This window comes from Sorex fumeus, unplaced genomic scaffold, assembly GCF_029834395.1.
Source record: "Sorex fumeus unplaced genomic scaffold, SorFum_2.1 ptg000011l, whole genome shotgun sequence".
Classification (NCBI taxonomy): domain Eukaryota; kingdom Metazoa; phylum Chordata; class Mammalia; order Eulipotyphla; family Soricidae; genus Sorex; species Sorex fumeus.
In genome coordinates, this window is record NW_026606068.1 from 439,955 (window position 1) to 467,220 (window position 27,266).

The 27,266-nt window shown below is 40.5% G+C and overlaps 1 non-coding gene across 1 annotated transcript; it reads right to left on the reverse strand.

Moving 5' to 3' along the window:
- Positions 1–3,875: 3,875 nt before the first annotated feature.
- Positions 3,876–3,982, reverse strand: LOC130020407 (U6 spliceosomal RNA). Its single transcript, XR_008792008.1, has one exon. It is a non-coding gene; the product is annotated as a U6 spliceosomal RNA (small nuclear RNA).
- Positions 3,983–27,266: the final 23,284 nt, after the last annotated feature.

The window sequence follows — 27,266 nt, forward strand, 5'->3', positions numbered from 1 at the left end:
AAGAGCAAAAGCAACCAGTGCTGGCGCGAATGTAGCGAGAAAGGGACCCTTCTTCACTGCTGGTGGGAATGCCGACTGGTTTACCCCTTTTGGAAAACAGTATGGACGATTCTCAAAAAATTAGAAATTGAGCTCCCATTTGACCTAGCAATACCACTCCTGGGAATATATCCCAGAGAGGCAAAAAAGTATAGTCAAAGTGACATCTGCACCTTTTTGTTCATTGCATGACTATTTACAACAGGCAGAATCTGGAAAAAACCTGAGTGCCCGAGAACAGATGAATGGTTAAAGAAACTTTGGTACATTTACACAATGGAGTACTATGTAGCTGTTAGAAAAGATGAAGTCATGAAACTTACATACAAGTGGTACCACATGGAAAGTATCATATTAAGCGAAGTGAGTCAGAAAGAGAGGGATAGACATAGAAAGATTTCATTCATCTGGGGAACATAAAGTAACAAAATAGGAGACTAACACCCAAGAATAGCCGAGATAAATACCTGACGGTTTACTCCATGGCTTGGAGGCCAGCCGCATATGCTAGGGAAAAAGGCAGCTCAGATAGAGAAGGGAGCACCAAGTAAAGGGTGTTGGGAGGATCTTCCCAGCATGGGAGATGCATGCTGAAAGTAGACTATAGACGGAACATGATTACAACTCAATGCCTCTTTTGCAAACCACAGGACACAAAAGGAGAGAGATAACACAAAGGAATGCTCTGCCACAGAGGCAGGGTGGGATGGGGGAATGGGGGTGGGAAGGATATTGGGACCTGTGGTGGTGGAAAATAGGCACTTGTGGAGAGATGGGTACTTGATATTTGTATAACTGAAACCCAAGCACAAAAATTTGTAAGTTTACAACTATACCTCATGGTGTTTCACTAATAAAAATTAAAAAAAAAAGGAATTGATGACCAGAATACAAAGACAGGCCACAGAATGGGAAAAATTATTCACTCACCATTAAAACGTGTTAATAATCAAGATGTATAATATAATATAATATAATGTAAAAGGTTTTAATACTTAAGATATATAAAGCACTGGCAAAACTTTATAAGAATACAACCCCATTAAAACATGAACAGAAGTTCTTTTCTCTTATAAGAGAGCATAAAACAACATACCATAGCCAGGTCGCTGAACCCCATGCCAGGCTTTTTCATTTGAGGTACCCTGGTGGGTGGGGCTTTTTCCTGGACCATGTGGCTGCATTTGTGGCCACACATGTCATACTTCACACCACTAATATTCCAAGAGTAGCATATCATATTTGGTGGGGTTTAAAGTAGAAGGCAACCAATCTTAGAGGAAAAAAAAATATATATATGATGACATGTTTGATTCTTCTGTTCCTCTCAGAGAGCCTGGCGAGCTACCCAGAGTATCCCGTCCGCACAGCAAAGCCTATCAAGCTCCCCGTGGCATATTTGATATGCCAGAAACAGTAACAACAAGTCTCACAATGGAGACATTACTAGTGACCGCTCGAGCAAATCGATGAATAATGGGAGGACAGTGCTACAGTGTGCTACAGTGCAGTGCTACATACATATACATACATAAGCACTCAAGGCTCAACCTTCAACAACATGTTAATGATCTCTTACAGAAGGGCTCAATGGCCCGTGGGTGAAATGCAACAATCTCCACACACTTTTCTTGGAACACTTTAAGTGGTTTATTCATAACACACAATACAAAATAAATTATTTTGGTTTTGCATTGGGGTAGGGTTTGGGGTTCAGGATGGGAACATCCCAAATATGGTGGTGCAAAGGTGTAATGGTGGTGGGGGTTGGTTTTCAAATATTAAATATAATCAAATACTGTGAACTGCTTTATAAAAATAAAATTTATTTATTTATTTATTTATTTAAATTTTTTCCCTTTATTTTATTTTTTTTTACAGTTGTAGATTTACAATTCTTTGTGCTTGGGTTTCGATTATACAATGATCAGATACCCATCCCTCCACCAGTGCCCATTTTCCACCACCATGGATAATATCCCCCCACCCCCATCCCCCCATCCCCCCTGTCTCGGTGGCAGGGCAATCCCCTGTGTTCTCTCTCTCCTTTTGGGTGTTGTGGTCTGCAAAAGAGGCATTGAGTGGCAAACATGTTCAGTCCATAGTCTACTTTCAACATGCATCTCCCCTCCTGGGAGGATCCTCCAAACATCCTTTATTTGGTGCTCCCTTCTCTATCTGAACTGCCCTTTCCTCTATGATACCTGGCTGGGCTCTAAGTTATGGAGTAATCCTCCTGGTGCTGATCTCAGCTATTCTTGGGTATTAATCTCATACTTTGTTACTTTATATCCCCCAGATGAATGCAATCTTTGTATGTCTATCCCTCTCTTTCTGACTCATTTCGTTTAGCATGATACTTTCCATATTGTACCACTTGTATGTAAATTTCATGACTTCATCTTTTCTAACAGCTACATAGTACTCCATTGTGTAGATGTACCAAAGTTTCTTTAACCAGTCATCTGTTCTTGGGCATTCAGGTTTCTTCCAGTTTCTGGCTATTGTAAAGAGTGCTGCAATGAACAAACAAGTGCAGATGTCACTTCGACTATACATTTTTGCCTCTCTGGGATATATTCCCAGGAGTGGTATTGCTGGGTCAAATGGGAGCTCAATTTCTGATTTTTTGAGAATTGTCCATACTGTTTTCCAGAAGGGCTGAACCAGTGGACATTCCCACCAACAGTGAAGGAGTGTCCCTTTCTCGCCACATCCACGCCAGCATCGGTTGCTTTTGTTCTTTTGAATGTGGGCCAGTCTCTGAGGTGTGAGATGGTATCTCATTGTGGTTTTGATCTGCATCTCCCTGATGATTAATGATGTAGAGCATTTTCTCATGTGCTTTTTTGCCATTCGGATTTCTTCTTTGAGAAAGTTTCTGTTCATTTCATTGCCCCATTTTTGGATGGGGTTGGATGTTTTCTTCTTGTGGAGTTTAATCAGTATTTTGTATATCCTGGATATCAACCCCTTGTCAGATGTGTATTTGGTGAATATCCTTTCCCATTCTGTAGACTGTTTGTATTTTGGTCACTGTTTCTTTGGAGGTGCAGAGGCTTCTTAGTTTAAGATAGTCCCATTTATCTATCTCTGTTTTCACTTGCTCGGCCAGTGGCGTGGCATCTTTGAAGATACCATTAGCTTCAATGTCATGGAGGGTTTTGCCAACTTTATCTTCAATGTACCTTATGGTTTCTGGTCTGATGTTGAGGTCTTTAATCCATTTTGATCTTACTTTTGTACATGGTGTTAGGCAGAGTTCTGAGCCTATTTTTTTGCATGTAGCCGTCCAGTGATGCCAACACAATTTATTAAAGAGGCTTTCCTTACTCCACTTCACATTACTTGCACCTTTATCAAAGATTAGATGATCATATGATTGAGGGGAGATGTCAGTGTATTCAACCCTGTTCCATTGGTCTGCAGTTCTGCCTTTGTTCCAGTACCATGCTGTTTTAATTATTACTGCTTTGTAGTACAGTTTGAAGTTCGGGAGGTTGATTCCTCCCATTTTCTTTTTCCCAAGAATTGCTTTAGCTATTCGTGGGGGCTTATTGTTCCATATAAATTTCAGGAGTGTTTGCTCCATTTCTTTGAAGAATGTCATGGGTATCCTTATAGGGATTGCATTGAATTTATACAATGCTTTCGGTAGTATTGCCATTTTGACAATGTTAAGTCTCCCGACCCATGAGCAGGGGATATCTTTCCATTTCCTCATGTCCTCTTTTATTTCCTGAAGTAGCGTTTTGTAGTTTTCTTTGTACAGGTCCTTTACTTCCTTAGTTAAGCTGATTCCTAGGTACTTGATTTTCTGTGGCACAATTGTGAACAAAAATATGGAACGCTTCACGAATTTGCGTCTCATCCTTGCGCAGGGGCCATGCTAATCTTCTCTGTATCGTTCCAATTTTAGTATATGTGCTGCCGAAGCGAGCACATAATTTATTTTTTAAAATACTATACATGGAATTAAAGAAAATGGACAGAAGAGATGAACACAAATTTCCTCAGAGAAGAAATAGAAATGGCCAAAAGGCACATGAAAAAATGCTCTGCATTCAGGGAGATGTAAATCAAAACAATGAGATATCATCTCATGCACAGAGACTGACACACATCAAAAGAACATGAGCTATCAGTGCTGATATAGATGCAGGGAGAAAGGGATTCTCATTCACTGCTGGTGGAACGGTTGACTGGTCCAGCCTTTCTGGAAAAAAGTAAGGACAGCCCCCAAGAACAATTAAAGCAATTCTTGGGAAAAAAAAGATGTGAGGCATCACCTTCCCCAACTTCAAACTGTAGTACAAAGTGGTAATAATTAAAACGACATGGTATTGGAACAAAAACAGACCTGTAGACCTATACCCATGGAATAGGGTTGAACATCCTTACACATACCCTCAAATATATGCACATATAATCTTTGATAAGGGAGCAAGAGATGTGAAGTGGAGCAAGAAAAGCCTCTTTAACAAATGGTGCTGGCAAAATCGGACAGCTACATGCAAAAAAATGGGCTCAGACCCCTACCTAACACCATGCGCAAAAGTCAGATCAAAATGGATTAAAGACCTCTACATCAGACCAAAATTCATAAGGCACAATGAAGAAAAGGTCAGCAAAATCGTCCAAGACATTGAAACTAAAAATATCTTCAAAGATGAAATGCCACTGACCAAGCAAGTGTAAACAGAGAAAAACAAATGTACCTCAAAAGAAACAGTGACCAGAATACAAAGACAGTCTACAGAATGGGAAAGGATATTCACCCAATACCCCTCCAATAAGCGTTTAATATCAAGAATATACAAGGCACTAGTTGAACTCTGCAAGAAGAAAACATCCAACCCCATCAGAAAATGGGACAATGAAATGAACAGAAACTTTCTCAAAGAAGAAATCCAAATGGTCAAAAGACACATGAAAAAAATGCTCTTCATCACAGAGATGCAGATCAAGAAAACTATGAGATATCATCTCACACCACAGAGACTGGCACACATCCAAAAGAACTAAAACAACTGGTGTTGGTGTGGGTGTGGGGATTCCCATTGCTCGTGGGAATGTTGACTGGTCAAGCCTTTTTGAAAAACAATATGGATGTTTCTCAAAATAACTAGAAACCGAGCTCCCATTTGACCCAGCAATACCACTTCTGGGAATATATCCTGGAGATGCAAAAAAGTATAGCAAAAATGACATCTGCACTTGTATGTTCATTGCAGCACTATTTACAGTATCTAGAATCTGGAAAAAAACCCCGAGTGCCCAAGAGTAGATGACTGGTTAAAGAAACTTTAGTATATCTAAACAATGGAATACTATGCAGTTGTTAGAAAAAAATGAAGTCATGAAATTTGCATATAAGTAGATCAACATGGAGAGTATCATGCTAAGTGAAATGAGTCAGAAAGAGAGGGACAGACATAAAAGACAAGACTCATTTGTGGAATATAAAGTAACATAATAGGAGACTAACACCTAAGGACAGTTGAAATAAGGGTCAGGAGGTCTGCCCCACGGCTTGATAGCCGATTCCATGCACTGGGAGAAAAGGTAGCTAGGATGGAGAGAGGAGCAGCAAATAAATGATGGTTGGAGGGATCGCTCGGGATAGTAGATGCATGTTGAAAGTAGATTATGGACCAAACACAGTGGCTACTTGTTACCTGTATTGCAAACCATAACACCCAAAAGGACAAAGAGAGGAAGAAGGATTGTGCCTCCCACAGAGGCAGGAGATGGGAAGGGGAGGGGATAGGGGGAGGATACTGGGAACATTGGTGGTGGAGAATGGGGACTGATGGAGGGATGGGTACTTGAACTTTGACTGAAATGCAGTCATGAAAGTCTGTAAGTCTGTAAATGTATGTGACAATGATTCGTTAAAATTAAAAAAATAGTATAGACAGTCCTAGGAATTGAGCTTCTATTTTGACACAAAACTTGACTTCTTTGACTATGTGCCAAGAACCCTAAAACAGAATGAAAAAAAAAAGACATTTGCTCGCCTATGTTCCTTACAGCACTACCTATAAGAGACAAAGTCTGGAAACAACTCATGAATAGATAACTGGGTCCAAGAATAGATGACTGGGTAAAGAAACTATGGTACATATACACAACAGAATATTACACTGCCACAGTGGAATATTACATGGCTATAAGAAAAGGTAAAGTCACAAAATTTGCTGCTACATTGAAAAACGGGGAGAATATGGTGTTGAATGAAGTTAGTGAGAGGGAGAGAGACTGACACAAAACTGCTCTCTTGCAGATGCTGAATAGAAAAAAAACATAATAATGAATACCCAAAGACAATGGAAACAAAAGCTAGAGAACTGGTATTTAGTAGGAAACAAGCCTCTGGGGAGTAGGGAGCTCGAGGATAGGACAGGGAGGGAGGGGGCTACTATGGTATTCAACTGGGAGGAGGAGATGATTCTGAAAAATAGTAAACTGCTATGTGTGAAACCCTATCAAGAACAGTATTGGAAACCACAGTGCAGAAACACACACATGCACACACACACATCATGCACCTCTTGTGGAAGCTGACTGGTGGATGGGAGGTAGATGGGGTGGAGTATGAGCATTGGTGGAGGGAAGAGACACCTGTGAAGGAATCGGTATTGAAACTTTGTATGCCTGAAACTCAATCATGAATAACTTTGTAATTTCATGGCAACTAAATTAAGGTAAAGGTAAAGGTAAAGGCCCTCCCGTTGATCGTCGATTTGCTTGAGCGGTCGGCGTCCCCAACTAAATTAAAAAAAATAAAAAACAAAACCTAAAAACAGCATTTCATACCCTGTCCAAGGACAATTTGAAAGCAATTCTCTGATGTTCCCAGAATTTTGGAAATTATTAGAAGAGAGAATCTCTAAGCTTGAAGAAATATTAATGGGGAAAAATGAAAGAATGCATTCCAACTAAAATGAAGACGTATATTGCAAACCACAACACCCAAAAGGAGAGAGAACAAAAGGGAATGCCCTGCCGCAGAAGCGGGGTGGGGTGGTGGGGAATGGGGTACGAGTGGTGGGAGGGACACTGGGAACATTGGTGGGGGAGAATGGACACAGGTGGAGGCATGGGTGAAGGATCATTGTTATGACTGAAATGCAAACAATGAAGTTTGTAAGTTTGTAACTGCACCTCATGGTGATTCACTAATTAAAAAAAAAAAGAATCCAACTCAGTATCAAAAACTTACAAATGGTGAGCCCCAGTTTATTCCCTAGCATTGCATATGTTCCCCTCAAACATCTTTAGGGGTCACTCCTGAGCAAGAAATCAGGAAAAACCGCTGAGGTTTTTCCTCAGAGGAATAACCAGGTGTGTAAAAAAGAATAGCACAGCGGGTAGGGAGTCTGCCTTGCACGCAGCCAACATGGCCGACCCGAGTTCGATTCCTCCGCCCCTCTCGGAGAGCCCGGCAAGCTACCGAGAGTATTTGATATGCCAGACACAGTAACAACAAAGTCTCCAATGGAGACGTTACTAATAAATAAAATTGGCAAAAAAATATGAAGAGGTAAAGAATGCAAAAGGGGGGCATGACAGCAGAATGGAAGAAGCCAAAAATCTAATCAGTGAACTTGAAGAGAAGGCACATTTTATCATAAGTAAGGTACTAGAAAAGTGACCTTAAAAAATAAGAAAAATGTAAAGGGTAACTTAAACAACACCAAGAGGAAAAATCCTTGTATTAGAAAAATTCCAGAAGGAAGGACAGAGGGGGAAAATAATACAGTGGTTGGTAGAAAATAATAATCGAGAGCTCCCTTAAGAGAACAGCGCAGAGTCTCCTGCCCCTGTGCCTGGCTGTCCTCGCCGGGGCCCCTTGGAGGGGAGTGGGTTGAGTTTCCCTCCCCGCCCCGACCAGGGCTCCGGCAGCCAAAGGCCTCCAGAACCAGCCACCACCATGCTGAGACCACTCTCCACATGCATGAAGGTACTGGCAGAGGATCACAGGCATGTGGGTCTCAGGGCTGAGATCTCCAAGCCTACTCGGATTGGGGCTGAGCATCCTCCACCCAGATTCTCCAAATTCCAGTAGGCAGGGGTCACACCCACCAATTGGCCCCCTGCATTGTGTAATCTCATCAACAGCCAAGACTCAGAGATTATAAAACCCAGCTCCCGGAAGCGGGCGGTGGCCACATTTGCGGCCACGACATCTTATTATCACATTCCTACTTTGGACAAACTGGCAGGCTACCGAATGTAACCTGCCCACACGGCAGAGTCTGGTAAACTCCCCGTGGCATACCCAATATGCCAAATACCAGTAGCAATGATGGGTCTCATTCTCGTAACCCTGAAAGTGCCTTGAATATGGCACTTTTTAAAAAAATCTCAGGGCTAGGACGAAGGAGACATTACTGGGGGCTGCTTGAGGCAATTGACAAACAACAGGATGGTCATGATCATGATCGAAAAAAGTATGATAGCACAGTGGGTAGGGCATTTATCTTGCACGAGGCTGACCTGGGTTCCATTCTTTTGTCTCTCTTGGAGAGCCCAGCAAGCTACCAAGAGTATCCCGCCCACATGGCAGAGCCTAGCAAGCTCCCCGTGATGTTATTCGATATGCCAAAAACAGTAACAACAAGTCTCACAAAGGAGATGTTAGCAAATCGATGAACAACAGGAGAACAATGCTACAGTGCTACTGAGTGAGGAGCTAGAACAATAGGATAGCAGGGGTAGGGCATTTGCCTTGCAAGCCACCAACCTGGGATCAATCTCCAACACCCCATTTGGTCCCCAAGCACTGTCAGGAGTAATTCTTGAGTGCAGAGCCAGGAGTAATCCCTGAGCATTGCCAGGTGTGACACCCCAAAAAACAAACAAAATAGACACAACAAAACAAAAAGAAGCACTGAGTGAAGAGAACTTTCAACCAAGAATCCTTTTACATACATACAATGCTATCACTCCTAACTGAGGGAGGGATACGAACATCTTACATAAAGAAAAGATGAAGACATTTGCTGCTACTAAACAAGCTCTGCAAGGAATATTGAATTGTCTCTTTATAAAACAAAACAAATGTTGAACAGCAAAATTGAGCTTTATTCCTTCATATGTATTCCTCATACATAAATGGCAACTAACACCCTTTATTGATAATCTATCTAAATGTCAATGGACTGACCTCTTCCATCAAAAGGCAGAGCTGCTGGACAGATCAGGAAACAAAATCCAACCTCTTCAACTTGTAGGAAATATATTCGAAATTGCCTAATTAAAGCCAGCCTCAGAGTGAAAGAATGGAAAGTAATCATACTATGTGAGAGTAGGTTAAAAAAGTAGGGACAGTAAATCATGATGCTTTATATTTTAATGTTTAGAAAAGGTTGTGTAACAACCTAATGAGACATAAGAAGATTTTTCATGGACCCAAATAGAAAGTATTAATATGGTCAAACTATACGCAATATCAATATCTACTATAATCCCAGTGAATATGATATTTAAATTTTTAATGAAACATAACACAAATCAGTGACAACCAAACTTGGGTCAGATGAAGTAGTATTTAAGTTAAACAAAACAAAACAAAAAAAAACAAAAAACACCTAATAAGAGAATAGTGATGGCAGTGCCTAAAAGATAAAAGGGGAGAGGGGAGAAGAAAAAGTGTTTGTCATAAATGCAGACTGTGTGGGGTGGGATCAGGAGGGAAACTGGCGACATTGATGGTGGGACATGTGCACTGGTGAAGGGATAGATGCTAGAACATTGTATGACTGAAACTCAATCATGAATAACTTTGTAACTGTGTAAATAACTGAGTAACTGTGTATCTTACCGTGATTAAAAAATTTAAGAAATACAAAAAAAAAAAACCCCACAGTGATGGACATTGCATAATGGTAAAAGGATCAATAGGAAAAGAAATATTAACTCGTATGTATCTACCTAGTGAAGGGTTAGCAAACTTTGTAAAGCTAATGGGAATTAACCTAAATAATTACATTGATGATACATTTCTCACAACAATAGTGGGAGAACAACTGCACTTTTGTCACTGTTTAGGTGAACCAGACAGAACATCCCAAGAGCACTGATGAGGAATTGGAAAAGCTGGGACTAATTGATGTATGCAGGATTGTCTACTCACTAAAGGCAGAATATATATCCTTCTCCAGAGCACATGAAACATTCAACAGAATAGACTGCATGCTATAGAATAATTTGAGTATTTACAAAGTCAAAAAAATAAAAGAAAGAATATCAAGTATTATCCTCAAACCACAGAGTCATGAAGGTAGAAATCAACCATAAAAAGACAGTTGAGATAACTCCATCACGTCAATATTGAACAACAAACTATTAAGTAACTATTGAATCAAAGATAAAATAAAAGAAATAAAAAATATTCCTTGAAGAGGGATAGACATAGAAAGATTGCATTCATCTGGGGAACATAAAGTAATAAAATAGGAGACTAACACCCAAGAATGGCTGAGACTAGTACCAGGAATTTTGCTCCATGGCTTGGAGGCCAGCTACACCTGATAAGGGAAAAGGCAGCTCAGAAAAGGGAGCACCAAATAAAGGGTGTTGGGAGGATCCTCCCAGGAAGGGAGAAGCATGCTGAAAGTAGACTATAGACCAAACATGATTGCCACTCAATGCCTCTTTTGCAAACCACATCACCCAAAAGGAGAGAGAGAACAGAGGGGAATGCCCTGCCACAGAGGCAGGGTGGGATGGGGGGAATGGAGGGTGGGAGGGATACTGGGATCATTGGTGGTGGAGAACGGGCACTGGTGGACGGTTGGGTATTTGATCACTGTATAACTGAAACCCAAGCGCAAAATTTGTAAGTCTACAACTGTGCCTCATGGTGTCTCACTAATAAAAATTTAAAAAAAATATTCCTTGAAATGAACAAAAGTGAAGACATAAACTGTCAAAATCAATGAGATACAGTAAAACCAGTACTACTGGGGAAGTTTATGACTTACATAAGAAAGGAGACAAAGCTCAAGTCAATAAACAAGCTTGAACCTTAGAAACTAGAAAAAGAATGCAAAGCATCACAAAATAAGTAGAAGGAACAAAGTAAGAAAAATTAGAGCATTGGCAGGCTGTGCACCCTGCCCTAAGCAGCCTCTGCCTTCCAGCACTTCCTCCTTTCTCTCCCTGGTGTGCCAGCTTCCCTGACCAAGTGCCCCAGTCCCCCCAAACCAGGCTTCCCTCAGGCCAGCAGGGGGCATGGCCTCTGCAGTAGTGGGCGTGGCCTCTGCAGCAGAGGGCGTGGCCTCCGGGGGCAGCCGAAGTCATTTTCCCCTCTCCCAGCACACTGGACTCACATCTCAATCCCCATTACCTAACTCTGTGGAGAACTCCCTGGCTATCTCAAACATAATAGGCCAATAGACCACCAGCCTATTCCAGTTGCACCAAAATACCAGTAAACAGTGATTTACAAGTCTATTCCAATTTTACCAAAATGCTGATGAGCACAAGAAGCTGTACAAGTGCAATATAAAAGACCAGATCCTCTGAACCTTCACTAGAGGCCTTACATAAGTCACAGAGAAATACCTGAGAGGAAGGACATAGTCTAAAAGGGGAAAAAGGCAACCACCATCGACTGAGCTCATCCAAAATCCTTTCTCCCAATAAGAGGGAACAGTGCTAGTGAACTGGAGGGCCCCGCCTCCATAAAACCAAAATAACATGAAGGAACAGCGAACTCCCCACCACGAGGAGAGGGTGAAGAAAAGAGTCTGACACATCCCCTGCTCATGGGATAGGGAGGATTAAAATTATCAAAATGGCAATCCTGCCCAAAGCACTATACAAATTCAATGCGGTCCCTATCAGGATACCCATGACATTTTTCAAAGAACTAGACAAAACAATCCTGAAATTCATATGGAACAATAAACCCCCATGAATAGCTAAAACAATCTTTGGGAAAAAAGAAGATGGGTGGCATCACCCTCCCCGACTTCAAACTGTACTACAAAGCAGTAGTAATGAAGAAAGCATGGCATTGGGCTAGAAACAGCCCTGCAGACCAATGGAACAGAGTCGAAAATTCTGTCAAAGACCCCCAAATATATGACGTCTTAATCTTTGACAAAGGAGCAAGAAATGTGAAGTGGAACAAGGAAAGTGGTGCTGAGAAAACTGGATAGCTACCTGCAAAAAATGAACTCTGACCTTTGTCTAATGCCAGGCACAAAAATCAGATCAAAGTGGATTAAAGACCTCAATATCAGACATGAATCCATAAGGTACATAGAGGAAAATGTAGGCAGAACTCTCCACGACATTGAAACTAAAAACATCTTTTTGTTTGTCTGTTTGTTTTTTAATTTTTTTTTGAGTTTTTCATGTTTATTCTGTCTCACACTCAGCCTTAAACAGTTCCCTCAATATTATATTTTAGTTATCCAACCAGTCTATTCTTCATAGATTCAGCTCTTTTTTTTTTCCCTTTATTTTATTTTATTTTTTTTAAAGTTGTAGATTTACAATTTTTTGTGCTTTGGTTTCAATTATACAATGATCAGATACCCATCCCTCCACCAGTGCCCATTTTCCACCACCATGGATAATATCCCCCCACCCCCATCCCCCCATCCCCCCTGTCTCTGTGGCAGGGCAATCCCCTGTGTTCTCTCTCTCCTTTTGGGTGTTGTGGTCTGCCAAAGAGGCATTGAGTGGCAAACATGTTCAGTCCATAGTCTACTTTCAACATGCATCTCCCCTCCTGGGAGGATCCTCCAAACATCCTTTATTTGGTGCTCCCTTCTCTATCTGAACTGCCTTTTCCTCTAGGATACCCGGCTGGCCTCTAAGTTATGGAGTAATCCTCCTGGTGCTGATCTCAGCTATTCTTGGGTATTAATCTCATACTTTGTTACTTTATATCCCCCAGATGAATGCAATCTTTCTATGTCTATCCCTCTCTTTCTGACTCATTTCGCTTAGAATGATACTTTCCATATTGTACCACTTGTATGTAAATTTCATGACTTCATCTTTTCTAAGAGCTACATAGTACTCCATTGTGTAGATGTACCAAAGTTTCTTTAACCAGTCATCTGTTCTTGGGCATTCAGGTTTCTTCCAGTTTCTGGCTATTGTAAAGAGTGCTGCAATGAAGCAGATGTCACTTCGACTATACATTTTTGCCTCTCTGGGATATATTCCCAGGAGTGGTATTGCTGGGTCAAATGGGAGCTCAATTTCTGATTTTTTGAGAATTGTCCATACTGTTTTCCAGAAGGGCTGAACCAGTGGACATTCCCACCAACAGTGAAGGAGTGTCCCTTTCTTGCCACATCCACGCCAGCATCGGTTGCTTTTGTTCTTTTGAATGTGGGCCAGTCTCTGAGGTGTGAGATGGTATCTCATTGTGGTTTTGATCTGCATCTCCCTGATGATTAATGATGTAGAGCATTTTCTCATGTGCTTTTTTGCCATTCCGATTTCTTCTTTGAGAAAGTTTCTGTTCATTTCATTGCCCCATTTTTGGATGGGGTTGGATGTTTTCTTCTTGTGGAGTTTAACCAGTATTTTGTACATCCTGGATATCAACCCCTTGTCAGATGTGTATTCGGTGAATATCCTTTCCCATTCTGTAGACTGTCTTTGTATTTTGGTCACTGTTTCTTTGGAGGTGCAGAAGCTTCTTAGTTTAAGATAGTCCCATTTATCTATCTCTGTTTTCACTTGCTTGGCCAGTGGTGTGGCATCTTTGAAGATACCATTAGCTTCAATGTCATGGAGGGTTTTGCCAACTTTATCTTCAATGTACCTTATGGTTTCTGGTCTGATGTTGAGGTCTTTAATCCATTTTGATCTTACTCTTGTACATGGTGTTAGGCAGAGTTCTGAGCCTATTTTTTTGCATGTAGCCGTCCATTGATGCCAACACAATTTATTAAAGAGGCTTTCCTTACTCCACTTCACATTACTTGCACCTTTATCAAAGATTAGATGAGCATATGATTGAGGGGAGATGTCAGTGTATTCAACCCTGTTCCATTGGTCTGCAGTTCTGCCTTTGTTCCAGTACCATGCTGAAACTAAAAACATCTTTAAGGATGAAACAGCACTGACCATGCAAGTGGAAGCAAACATAAACATATCGGACTACATCAAATTAAGAAACTTCTGCATTTCAAAAGAAACAGTGACCAAAATACAGAAAGAGCCTACAGAATGGGAAAGAATATTTACCCAATACCCATCTGATAATGGATTAATATCCAGGATATACAAGACGCTAATAGAATTGTACAACAAATAAACCTCCAACCTCATCAAAAAATGGGGAGAAGTTTCCTCAAAAAAGAAATACAAATGGCCAATGAAAATGAAACAATGATCCACATCACAAGCCATCAGGGAGATGCAAATCTAAACAATGAGATATTATCTCACACCACAGAGACTGGCACACATTCAAAAGAACAAAAGCAACCAGTGCTGGCGTAGATGTGGAGAAAAAGGGACACTCCTTCACTGTTGGTGGGAATGCCCACTAGTCCAGCCTTTTTGGAAAAAAATATGGACAATCCTTCAAAAATTAGAAATTGAACTTCCATATGATCCCACAATACTACTTCTGGGAATATATCCCAAGGATGCAAAAAAGCACAGTAGAAATGACATCTGTACCTATATGTTCATTGCAGCACTGTTCACAATAGCCAAAATCTGAAAACAACCCAAGTACCCTAGAACAGATGACTAGTTAAAGAAACTTTAGTACATCTACAAAATGGAATATTATGCAGCGGTCAGGAGAGATGAAGTCATGAACTTTGCTTATAAATGGATAGACATGGAGAGTATCATGCTAAGTGAAATGAGTCAGAAAAAGAGGGACAGACATAGAAGGACTGCACTCATTTGCGGAGTATAAAACAACATAACATGAGGCTGACACATAAAGACAGTAGATACATGGGACAGATAGCTTGCTCCATAGCTGAAAGCCTGCCTTATGAGCAAAGGGGAGAAGGCAGCTGGAATAGAGAAAGAATCACTAAGAAAAAGATGGCTGGAGGAATCAGTCGGGATGGGAGATGTGTGCAGAAAGTAGATAAAGGACCAAACATGATAACCTCTCAGGGTCTGTATTGCAAGCCATAATGCCCAAAAGTAGAGAGAGATTTTGGGGAATAATATCTGCCATGGAGGCAGAGGGAGGGTTGGAAAAGGAGGTTATACCAGGGATATTGGTGGTGGGGAATGTGCACTGGTGGAGGGATGGGTGTTTGATTATTGTGTGATTGTAACCCAAACAAGAAAGTTTATAACTATCTCAGGGTGATTCAATAAAATTAAAAAAAAAAAGAGTCCAAAGCCTCAACAGGGGTTACCCACGAATATGATATCTCCGATAAAGAATTCAGAGATGAAAATCTGAGAATGTTCAATGAACTCAAAGAAACAGTGGAACAGACATTCAGTAAATTAAAGGAGGACATGAAAGAAACGGTGGAATACACAGCCAAGAAAATATAGGAAGAATTGAGAGCAGAGATAAGAAAGCTACAATCAGAAATGTCATGAATGAATGATTCGGTAGATGAAATAAAAAAAACTCAGTGGGTTCCCATCAACAGTAGAATGGTTACATCCTAGACAGAATCAGTGAGCCTGAAGATGAGCTGCAGAAAGCTTACAGGCAATAACAAACAATGGGGAAAGACCTCAAAATAGCTCTAGGGCGAATCAGAGACCTAGGGGATGATTCCAAAAGGAACAAAATTAGAATTATTGGAGTAACAGAAGGACAGGGAGGCAACTCCAGTAAAAAAGCCACAGCTAAAGAAATCATTGCTGAAAAGTTCCCAGAGCTGGAGAATGCAGGCATCCAGATTCAAGGATCCCAAAGAGTGCCAGTTAGAAGAAACCCTAATAAAAATACTCCAAGACATATTGTAGTCAGAATGATGGATGGCACGGAGAGAGACACAATACTGCAAGCAGCAAGGGTAAAGAAGGAAATCACATACAAAGGAGTACCCCTTATATTTACAGCAGACCTATCAGAGGAAACCCTCCAAGTCTGGAGTGATAGCACAGCAGTAGGGCGTTTGCCTTACAAGCGGCCAAAATGGCCGACCCGAGTTCAATTCCTCCGCCCCTCTCAGAGAGCCCGGCAAGCTACTGAGAGTATCTCGCCCGCACAGCAGAGCCTGGCAAGCTACCTGTGACGTATTCGGTATGCCAAACACAGTAACAACAAGTCTCATGATGGAGATGTTACTGGGCCCGCTCGAGCAAATCGATGAACAATGGGAGGACCGAGACCGTGATAGTGAAAAAAAAAACTCAATGAAATGGACACCTCACCAAGAACACTCTATCTGGCTAAACTCTCACTCAAATTTGAAGGAGCAATACACTATTTCATGGATAAACAACAGCTCAGGAACTTCATAAACTGAAGATCAAACTTAAAAGAAGCACTAAAGGGGCTACTGTAAGACAGGAAAAACCCCTACAATCACAACAAACCACTACAGAAAGAGCACAAAACCCCATAACAATAATCTCTCTCAATGTCAATAGTCTAAATGCACCAATTAAGAGACACAGAGTGGCAAAGAGGATTCATAAACTGACCCAACATTCTGCTGCCTACAGGAAACACATCTGAACAATCAGAGCAAACAGAGACTCAAAGTCAAAGGGTGAGAAACAATCCTACAAGAAAACAACTCCCTCCAAAATTCTGGGGTGGCCTTACTAGTATGCAACAACATAGATATCAGGTTGAAAAAGATTAGGAGGGACAGTGAAGGCCATTTTTTATTAATCAAGGGATATGTCAAGTAGGAAGAAACCATTCTCCTAAACATAGATGCACCCAATGAGGGACCAGCTAAATACTTAAAACAACTGGTAACAGATTTTTTAAAATTTTTATTAGTGAGACACCATGAGGTATAGTTGTAGACTTACAAATTTTTGTGCTTGGGTTTCAATTATACAATGATCAAATACCCATCCCTCCACCAGTGCTCATTTCCCACCACCACGGATCCCAGTATCCCTCCCACCCCCCATCCACCCATCCCACCCTGCCTCTGTGGCAGGGCATTCCCTTTTGTTCTCTTTCTCCTTTTGGGTGTTATGATTTACAAAAGAGGCAATGAGTGTTAAGGAAGACATCCTTAGCAATACAATAGTAATTGGAGACTTCAACACAACCTTATCACCTCTAGATGGATCAACAAGATTAAAACTCAGCAAGGAAATAATGACTCTGAAGGAAGAAATAGAAGACAGAGGGCTAATAGATCTATATTGGGGCTTTATATCCCCATATAAAAGAATACACATTCTTTTCCAGTGCACACAAAACATTTTCCAAAATAGACCATGTGCTGGGCCATAAAACATACCTCAATAGAATCAGGAAGATAGAAATTGTATCAACTATCTTTTCAGACCACGATGCACTGAAGATAGAAGATAATCATGCACAGTTGCAGAGAACCAAATCAAACACCTGGAAATTAAACAACTCAATGTTCAAGGAAGAAATCAAAAGATACCTGGAAACGAGTGAGAATGAAGACATGAGGTACCAGAACCTGTGGGACACAGCTAAAGCCGTGTTAAAGGGGAAAATTGATAGATCTGTAAGCATATCTCAGAAAGCAAGAAAGGGCCCATATAAATAAGTTGACCTCACAGCTCAAAACCTTAGAAAAGGGCCACCAACAGGAACCCAAACCAGGCAGAAGGAAAGAAATAATAAAACTTAGAGCAGAAATCGATGACATGGAAACCCAAAAAACAATCTGAAAGATCAATGAAACCAAGAGCTGTTTCTTTGAGAAAATAAACAAGATTGATAAACCACAAACAATACTCACAAAGAAAGAGAGAGAACCCTAATAAACTAAATCAGAAATGAAAAGGGGGACCTCACAACAGAAACCAAAAAAATTCAAAAGATCATCAGAGACTACTTTGAAAGTCTGTATGCCATGAAACAAGAGAACCTAGAAAAAATGGATAAATTTCTGGATTCCTATAATCTCCCAAAGCTGAATCAAGATAATTTGGAATACCTGAATAGACCTATTGATATCAAGGAAATTGAAGCTGTAATCAAAAGTCTTCTCAGAAACAAAAGTCCAGGTCCAGATGAATTCACTAGTGAATCCTTCCAAGCATTTAAAGAGGACCTAGTGCAAGTTCTTTTCAAACTTTCCCAGGAAATCAAGGAATCAGAAACACTCCCAAACAATTTCTATGAGGCACATATCACCCTAATGTCAAAAGCAAACAGAGACACCACAAACAAAGAAAATTACAGGCCAATATCTCTAATGAACACAGATGCGAAGATCATCAACAAAATATTAGCAACTAGAATCATCAAAAATGTCATACACCACGACCAAGTGGGATTCATCCCGGGGATGCAAGGATGATTTAACATTCAGAAGTCAATCAACATACTTCATCAAATCAACAAAAGAAAAGATAAAAACCATAAGATCATATCAGTAGATGCAGAGAAAGCATTCAATCAGATCCAGCACCTGTTTATGATGAAAACTCTCACCAAAATGGGTATAGAAGGGACCTTCCTCAAAATAGTCAAAGCTATATACCACAAGACTATATAGAAAGCATTATCCTCAATGGGGAAAAACTAAGAGCCTTCCCTCTAAGATAAGTGACAAGGCAAGGATGTCCACTATTACCACTTCTGTTCAATATAGTAGTGGAAGCACTTGCAATAGCGATTCACTGTATCACTGTCATCCTGTTGTTCATTGATTGCCTCGAGCAGGCCCCAGTAATGTCTCCTTCATCCTAGCCCTGAGATTTTAAAAAGTGCCACATTCAAGGCTCTTTCAGGGTCAGGAGAATGAGACCCATTATTGTTACTGGTTTTTGGCATATTGAATATGCCACAGGGAGTTGTCCAGACTCTGCCGTGTGGGCAGGATACTTTTGGTAGCCTGCCAGTCTCTCCAGAGTAAGAATTAGATAATAAGATGTTGTATGGCTGCAAATGTGGCCACGAGCTTCCGGGAGCCGGGTTTTATAGTCTCTGGGTCTTGGCCATTGATGGGATTACACAGCGCCAGGGGAAGTTGGTGGGTGTAACTCCTACATACTGGAAGATGGGGGATCTGGGTGGAGGAGGCCCCTGTCCCAATCCAAGCAGGCTTGGAGATCTACACCCCAGGTCCCGCACACCTGGGTTCCTCTGCTGGTTCCTTCAAGCGTGATGCTCATCCAAACGTGTGGAGAGTGGTCTTAAGCATGGCTGTGGCTGGAACCAGAGGTCTTCAGCTTCCTGGGCTCTGCTCAGGGTGAGGAGGGAAACTCAACCCACCCTCCTCCAAGGGGCCCTAGTGAGGGACAGCCAGGTGCGGAAGCAGGAGACTGCGCCATTCTCTTCTGGGCAAGAAAAAGATATTAAGGGCATCCATATAGGAAAGGAAGAAATCAAGCTCTCACTATTAGCAGATGATATGATGCTATATTTAGAGAACCCCAAAGCCTCTACCAAGAAACTCCTAGAAACAGTAGACCTGTATAGTGAAGTCTTAGGCTATAAAATCAATAACCAAAAGTTCATGGCTTTCCTATATGCAAATAATGAGAGAGAGAAGAAAGTGACATGAAAAAAGCAATCCTGTTCACAATTATGCCTCAGAAAATCAAGTACCTCAGAATCAGCTTAACTAAGGAGGTAAAGGACCTGTACAAAGAAAACTACAAAACGTTACTTCTTGAAATAAAAGAGGCCATGAGAAAATGGAAACATATCCCATACTCATGGATTGGGCAAGCCAACATTGTCAAAATGGCAATACTCCCCAAAGCATTATACAAATTCAATGTAATCCCTATAAGGATACCCATGAACTTCTTCGAAGAAGTGGATCAAACACTCCTGAAATTCATATGGAACAACAACCCCCCACAAATAGCTAAAGCAATTCTGGAGAAAAAAGATGAGAGGCATCACCTTCCCCAACCCAAACTCTACTACAAAGTGGTAATACTTAAAACAGGATACTGTTTTAATTATTGGAACAAAGGCAGAGCAGTAGAACAATGGAACAGGGTTGAATATCCTTACATACACCATCAAATATATGATCATCTAATCTTTGATAAGGGAGCAAGAAATGTGAAGTGGAGCAAGGAAAGCCTCTTTAACAAATGGTGCTGATAAAACTGGACAGCTACATGCAGAAAAATGGACTCAGACTTCTACCCAACACCATGCATGAAAGACAGAGCAAAATGAATTAAAGACCTCAACATCAGACCAGAATCCATAAGGTACATTGAAGACAAGGTCGGAAAAACCCTCCATGACATTGAAACTACAGGTATCTTCAAAGATGACTCACCACTAACCAGAGAAGTGGAAACAAAGGTTAAACAAACGAGACTATCTTAAACTAAGAAGCTTCTGTACCTCTAAGAAACAGTGACCAGAATCAAAGACAATACACAGAATGGGAAAGGATATTCACCCAATACTCATCTGATAAAGGGTTGATATCAAGGATATACAAGGCACTGGTTGATCTCCACAAGAAGAAAACTTCCAATCCCATCAAAAAACAAGGCAGTGAAATGAACAGAAACTTTCTCAAAGAAGAAATCTGAATGGCTAAAAAGCACATGAGAAAATGCTCTACATCACTAATTATCAGGGAGATGCAGATCAAAGCAACAAAGAGATATCATCTCACACCACAGAGACTGGTCCACATCCAAAAGAACAAAAGCAGCTAGTGCTGGCGTGGATGTAGGGAGAAAGGGACTCTTCTTCACTACTGGTGGGAATGCTGGATGGTTCAGCCCTTTTGGAAACAGTATGGACATTTCTCAAAAAATTAGAAATTTAGCTCCCATTTGACCCAGCAATACCACTTCTGGGACTATGCCCTGAAGGTGCAAAAAAATCTAGTAGAGATGACATCTGCACTCGGATGTTCATTGAAGCACTGTTTACAATAGCTAGAGTCTGGAAGAAACCCAAGTGCCTGGGAACAGATGACTGGCTAAAGAAACTTTGGTACATCTACACAATGGAATACTATGCAGCTGTTAGTAAAGATGAAGTCATGAAATTTGCATGTGAGTGGATTAACATGGAGAGTATCATGCTGAGTGAAATGAGTCAGAAAGAGAGGGACAGACATAGAAGACTGCACTCATTTGTGGAATATAGTACTGTAGTGCTGTATTCTTGTGGAATACAAAGTAACAAAATGGAAGACTAACACCCAAGGATAGTAGAGATAAGGAGCAGAAGAATTGCTCTACAGCTTGGAAGACAGCCTCACATGCTGGGGGAAAAGGAAGCTCAGATAGAGAAGGGACCACCAAGTAAAGGATGTTTGGAGGACTCGCTTGGGATGGAAGATGTGTGCCAAAAGTAGACTATAGACCGAGCATGATGGCCACTTTATACCTGAATTGCAGACCACAACACAATTGAGAGAGTAAAAGGGAATCCACTTGCCACAGAGGCGGGGAGGGGGTGTGGGTGTGGGAGGGATACTGGGAACATTGGTGGTAGAGAATGGGCACTGGTGGAGGGATGGGTACTCGATCATCGTATGACTGAAACATAAGTACAAAAGTTTGTAAGTCTGTAACTGTACCTCATGGTGATTCACTAAACAATAAAACATTAAAAAAATAAAAAAATAAGTGAAAAAATTAGAGCACCAAGAAAATAATAGTAAGAGTCAATGAAATCAGGAGCTGGCTTTTCAAAATCATACGCAACAATGACAACCTATTAGCCAGACTCATTAAAAAAAAAAGAAAGAAAACACTCAAACAACATCAGAAATTAAAGGGTGAAATTATAACACATTTTCAGAAATAGAAAAAGATTATAAGGGATTATTATAAACAACTCCATGCTACTAAGGTGGAGAACCTAGACGAAATGGACGAATTCTTAGACTTATACAACCTCTCAAGACTGAATCAGGAGGAAGTAGAAAATCTGATCAATCATAAGTAAGAAGATTCTGAAGACTGTAACTAAAATCTCCCAAGAACAAAAGCCCAGATCCTGACGGGTTTACTAGTGAGTCTTATCAAATTTTCAAAGACTTACTGTCTTTACTCTTCAAATTCTTTCAAAATATTGAAGAAATAAGGAGTTTTTTTTAACAGCATCAACAAAGTCAATATTATGTTAATATGAAAAGCACACAGAGATGTTGCAAAAAGAGAAAATTACATACCATTATCATGGATCAACAAGTGCAAAGATCATCAACAAATTATTAGGGAACAAAATCCAACAATATAGCAAAGGAATTATGCATCGACTAAGTAGAATTCATTCTGAAGATTCGGGCATGTTTCAAAATATGCAAAGCAATTAATGTAATATAGGGCATTCGCCTTACAAGCGGCCAACATGGCCGACCCGAGTTCGATTCCTCCGCCCTTCTCGGAGAGCACGGCAAGCTACCGAGAGTATTCGATACGCCAAACAGAGTAACAACAAAGTCTCCAATGGAGACGTTACTGGGCCCGCTCGAGCAAATCGATGATCAACGGGAGGGCCTTTACCTTTACCTTTACCTTTACTATATCAACATATCAACATCAACAAATAAAAAATAAAAACCATATGATCTTGTGAATTAATGCAGAGGAAGCTTTCGACAAGATATAACAAGCATTTTTGTTAACCCCCCCCCCAATAAGATGGGAATGTACCGATTTTTTTTTTTTGTAGAAGGAGTATCTCTCAAGATAGAACAGTCATTAAAAATACCCACAGTGGATCAGAGTGATAGGACAGTGATTAGGACATTTGCCTTAAACGCCAACCCAGTTTGATCCTCAGCATCCCATATGGTCCCCTGAGCACCACCAGGAGTGTTCCTGAGGCAGAATTGAGAGTAAGGTCTGAACACTGTTAGGTATACTCCCCAAACCAAAAGTAAATAACCTACAATCAAAATCATCAATGGTGAAAAACCAAAGACTTACCTCTCAGATCAGGCACAAGGCAAGGATGTCCATTTATTTTCTCCAGTACTATTTACTCTGATTCTAGAAGGTCTCACTTCACCAACTAAGCAAGAGCAAAAATGAAATCTTATAGTTGGAGCCCATGAAACCACCTCTTCCGAGCAACAAGCTGATGATAAATATGACTCTGAGCTCTCTATCGCTGAGCTTTTCACTGGCTCCATTCTACTGTTTCTTTGAGCTCATTAAACAACTTCACCTTCCTCTCTGAATCCTTTATCAGAGAAATCATGTTGGTGGGTATTCCTTCTAGAGACTTCAGGGCTCCTAGCCTCATCCACTCCTCACGGTGGGATTCTGTGCTGTTTCCTCAAAGTGTTTGTGTAGTCTGAAGGGGATTCTTTCCAATACAGTATTGGAGCCCTCCTACCCCCCAGCTTCTCAATGCCAGGGAGGAGTCTGGGGGAGCTCACTGGGTGGTGGTCTCTTCTTTCCCAGTCAAGGATATTCCTTTCCAATTTGGTGTTGCTGTGTGATGTGTGATTGTGTGAAGCCTCTTGCACAATTCAGGGAATACATTCTTTTAAAATTTTTTTTAATTGAATCACTATGAGATAGACTCTTACAAAGCACTCTTTAGCCTGAACTTACTGCTACTTTTTAATTGGGGTTATATTGATTGTCTTCTTTCTTTCTTTCTTTCTTTCTTTCTTTCTTTCTTTCTTTCTTTCTGACATTTTAGATCATACCCGGCGATATTCAGGGGTTCTGGCTCTGCACACAAGAATGATTCATGTCAGTGCTCAGGGGACCATATGGGATACTGGGAATCAAATCCAGGTCACCCTCCTGCAAGGGAAATGCCCTACACACTATTCTGACTCTGACCCCAGAGTTGTATTGTTTCTCACCTTCACTGCTACTTTTGTGGTTTTGTGGGGGATTGTTGATTGGAGTAGGGATTAATGTTTGGGGTAGCCAGGCTGCTTTGGTGAGAGTTCAGTGTAAGTGACCAAGATGTGGATCTTATAAGATATGGAGAGGGATGTTAATTGGCAGTTGCCTGCTCGGAAAACCATGCCCACTGCTGGCCTGACCTGTGGGAGGACTCTAGCATTAGCAGCCGTCCAGTGCCTATCACAAAGTGTGTGTTCAAAAAAAGAAAACCAGCTGCCAGTTTGCTCTCTTGCTTGAGGAAAGCAGGGAAATTGTCCCCCCAGCGCATTTGTGTGCTGCTGGATGCCCCCGCTAGGAAAGTTTCTTCCAGAGCAGAGAGGGCACCTGAGCTCCTAGCCACTTAGAAAACCAAGCCCACCCCAACTAAAACTTTTCGAGTAAGACTTATTACCTCTAGTTGTTAAGTTTTTCCAAAGTATCAAAGGAACAGGAATCCTTTCTTAAAAAGCTTCTATTAATCCAGTATTATCCTACTAGCAAAAGCAGACAGAGTTTACCCATCCTCCAAAGGGAAATAATAACCAGTTTCCCTGATTAACATTAATGCAAAGATCCTAAACAAAATCGTATACCAAAAGTATTAATACACCAGCATTAAGTGGTATTCTTTCCAATGATGGAAGGATATTTCAATATACACCAATCAAGTAATGTAATACACTGTATCAATAAAAGTAAAGATGGAAATCACATGACCTGATGAATTGATGCAGAGGAATATTTTTTTTTTTTGCTTTTTGGGTCACATCCAGCAATGCTCAGGGGTTTCTCCTGGCTTTGCACTCAGGAATTACTCCTGGCGGTGCTTGGGGGACCATATGGGATGCTGGGGATCGAATGCAGGTTGGCCATGAGCAAGGCAAACGCCCTACCCGCTGTGCTATCACTCCGGCCCCACAGAGGAATATTTTGACAAGATTCAACATCCTTTCATGATTCAAAAAAAGCCTTCAACAAAATGGGGCTAGAAGGAACATACCTCAAGATATTAAAGGTCATATACAACAAACCCATATACACACAATATATTCAATGGTGAATCTGAAAGCCTACTGTTTGAGATTCTGGCCCAAGAAAAGGTTGCCTAACTTCCCAAATTTTATTCAACTTTGTTTTAGGTGTAATAGCCACAGCAAAGAGACAAGAAAAAAGAAATAAGTGGTACAAATTAGAAAACAAGCTAAGCTATCGCTATATGCAAATGCATGACAATATACATAGAAGACCCCTAAGGACACCACTGCAGTCTCTTAGAAAGAATAATACAGAAAAACAGCAGATCAAAACAAAAAAAAAGCTTGTTTTGTATTTTAAAAATGAGTATAAGTGGGGGCAGAGCATTTGTACAGGGGTTAGGGCGTTTGCCTTGCATGCGACTGACCTGGGTTCAATTTCCAAAAGTCCATATGATCCCCTGAGCATGGCCAGGAATAGTTCCTGAGTGCAAAGTCAGGAATAGCCCCTAAGTATTGCTAGCTGTGACACCAAAAGAAAACCAAAATAAGAGAAATAAATTTAAGAGAAAAAGATAAGAACATTCCTAGAAAAATATGTCCTATATCTCCTGTGCTGGAGACACAGCTCAACAGGCTGAGTATGTGCTTTGCATTCATTAGGCCCTAGTTTAAACCTGGAACCTCATGATTCCCCTTGCACTTCTGGATTGATTTCTAAACATAGAGCTAGGAATAGTCCCTGAGCACTGTTGGGTATGATATAGAAACCAAAACTAACAAAAATATTGTCTCAAAATATCAGACACCTAGGAAATAACTGAAGTAAGTCACTATTGAGATAAATAGAAGAAGACATCAGAAAATTAAAAAATACTCCATGATCATGGATCAGAAGAATTGTCAAAATGTTCATCCTGCCCAGAACAGATTCAAGTATATCCTATGAAGATTTTGTGTGTATTAATTGTAATCTCCATTAAAACCCTAATGATATTCTTCAAGGACTTGGAACAAAGAAATTTGTAACATGTGTATGAGTCATAAGATTCCAAGAAGAGCAAGGACAATCTCTTCAAAAAATGGCGGTGGGCATCATCAACAGTATTGTTAATCACAGAACCTAAAAAAAGACTTAAAATGGTCTTAAGAAAACTGAACAGCCACATGTAAAAAGGAATAAAACTAGATTACTATCTCATGCTAGACACAAAAGTTAATTCAAAGTGGATCAAATACCTGAAGATTAGACCAGAATGTATAAAATACATTGAGAAAAATAGACGCAGAACTCTCCATGATATGAATCTTAGAGGTGCTTTCAATAATTTGGCTCCATTGACAAAGAAGATAAAACCCCAAATAAACAAATGCTACGACATCAAACTAAGGAAATTGCATGGCAAAAGGACACTGGTTAAAGAAAAAAGACGCTTTTATATAATGGGAGAAAATATTTGTATACCATACATAAGATAAAGAGATTATTGTTATTAAGATAAAGAGATGATTAAGTCACTCTCTCCCAAGATATATAAATCATTTGTAATGTTCGACAACCCAAAACCAAATAAATCCATCAAAATTGGGCAGAGGAGATAAAAAAAAAGACCCCTCCCCAAGGAAACATATAGATGGTCAGTAGGCATATGAAAAAATGCTTATCATCACTGACTATTAGGGAAATGTAAAACAAAATGATAATAAGATATTATCTCCCACCAGTGATAATGATGATAATGACGTGATTGAAAAAATTGAAAGCAACCAGTGTTGGTGGGTAAAAAAGAAACTCTTATTTATTGTTAGTGGAAATGTCATCTTGCTCAGTTTCTATGGAAACCAGTATAGAGAATTGATCTTCAATATGATCCAGAAGTTCTTCTTGGTGTCCATTCCCTCAATACATTAAATGAATATATATGTAGCACTTTAGCACTTCCTCTCATTGTTCATTGATTTGCTCAAGCGGGCACAAGTCTCCATTGTAAGACTTGTTACTGTTTCTGGCATATCAAATACGCCATGGTAGCTTGACAGGCTCTGCTGTGCGGGTGAAATAAATATATGTATGTTAATCTTCCCTATCCATGAGCAGGGGACCAAACATGATGACCTCTCAGTGACTCTATTGAAAAACCATAATGCCCAAAAGTGAAAGTATGGGGAATTTTGTCTGTCATAGAGGCAGGGGTGGGCGGGAAAGGGTGGGTATACTAGGGAGATTGGTGGTGGGGAATGTGCACTGGTGGAGGGATGGGTGTTTGACCATTGTATGACTGTAACCCAAACATGAACGCTTGTAACTGTCTCACG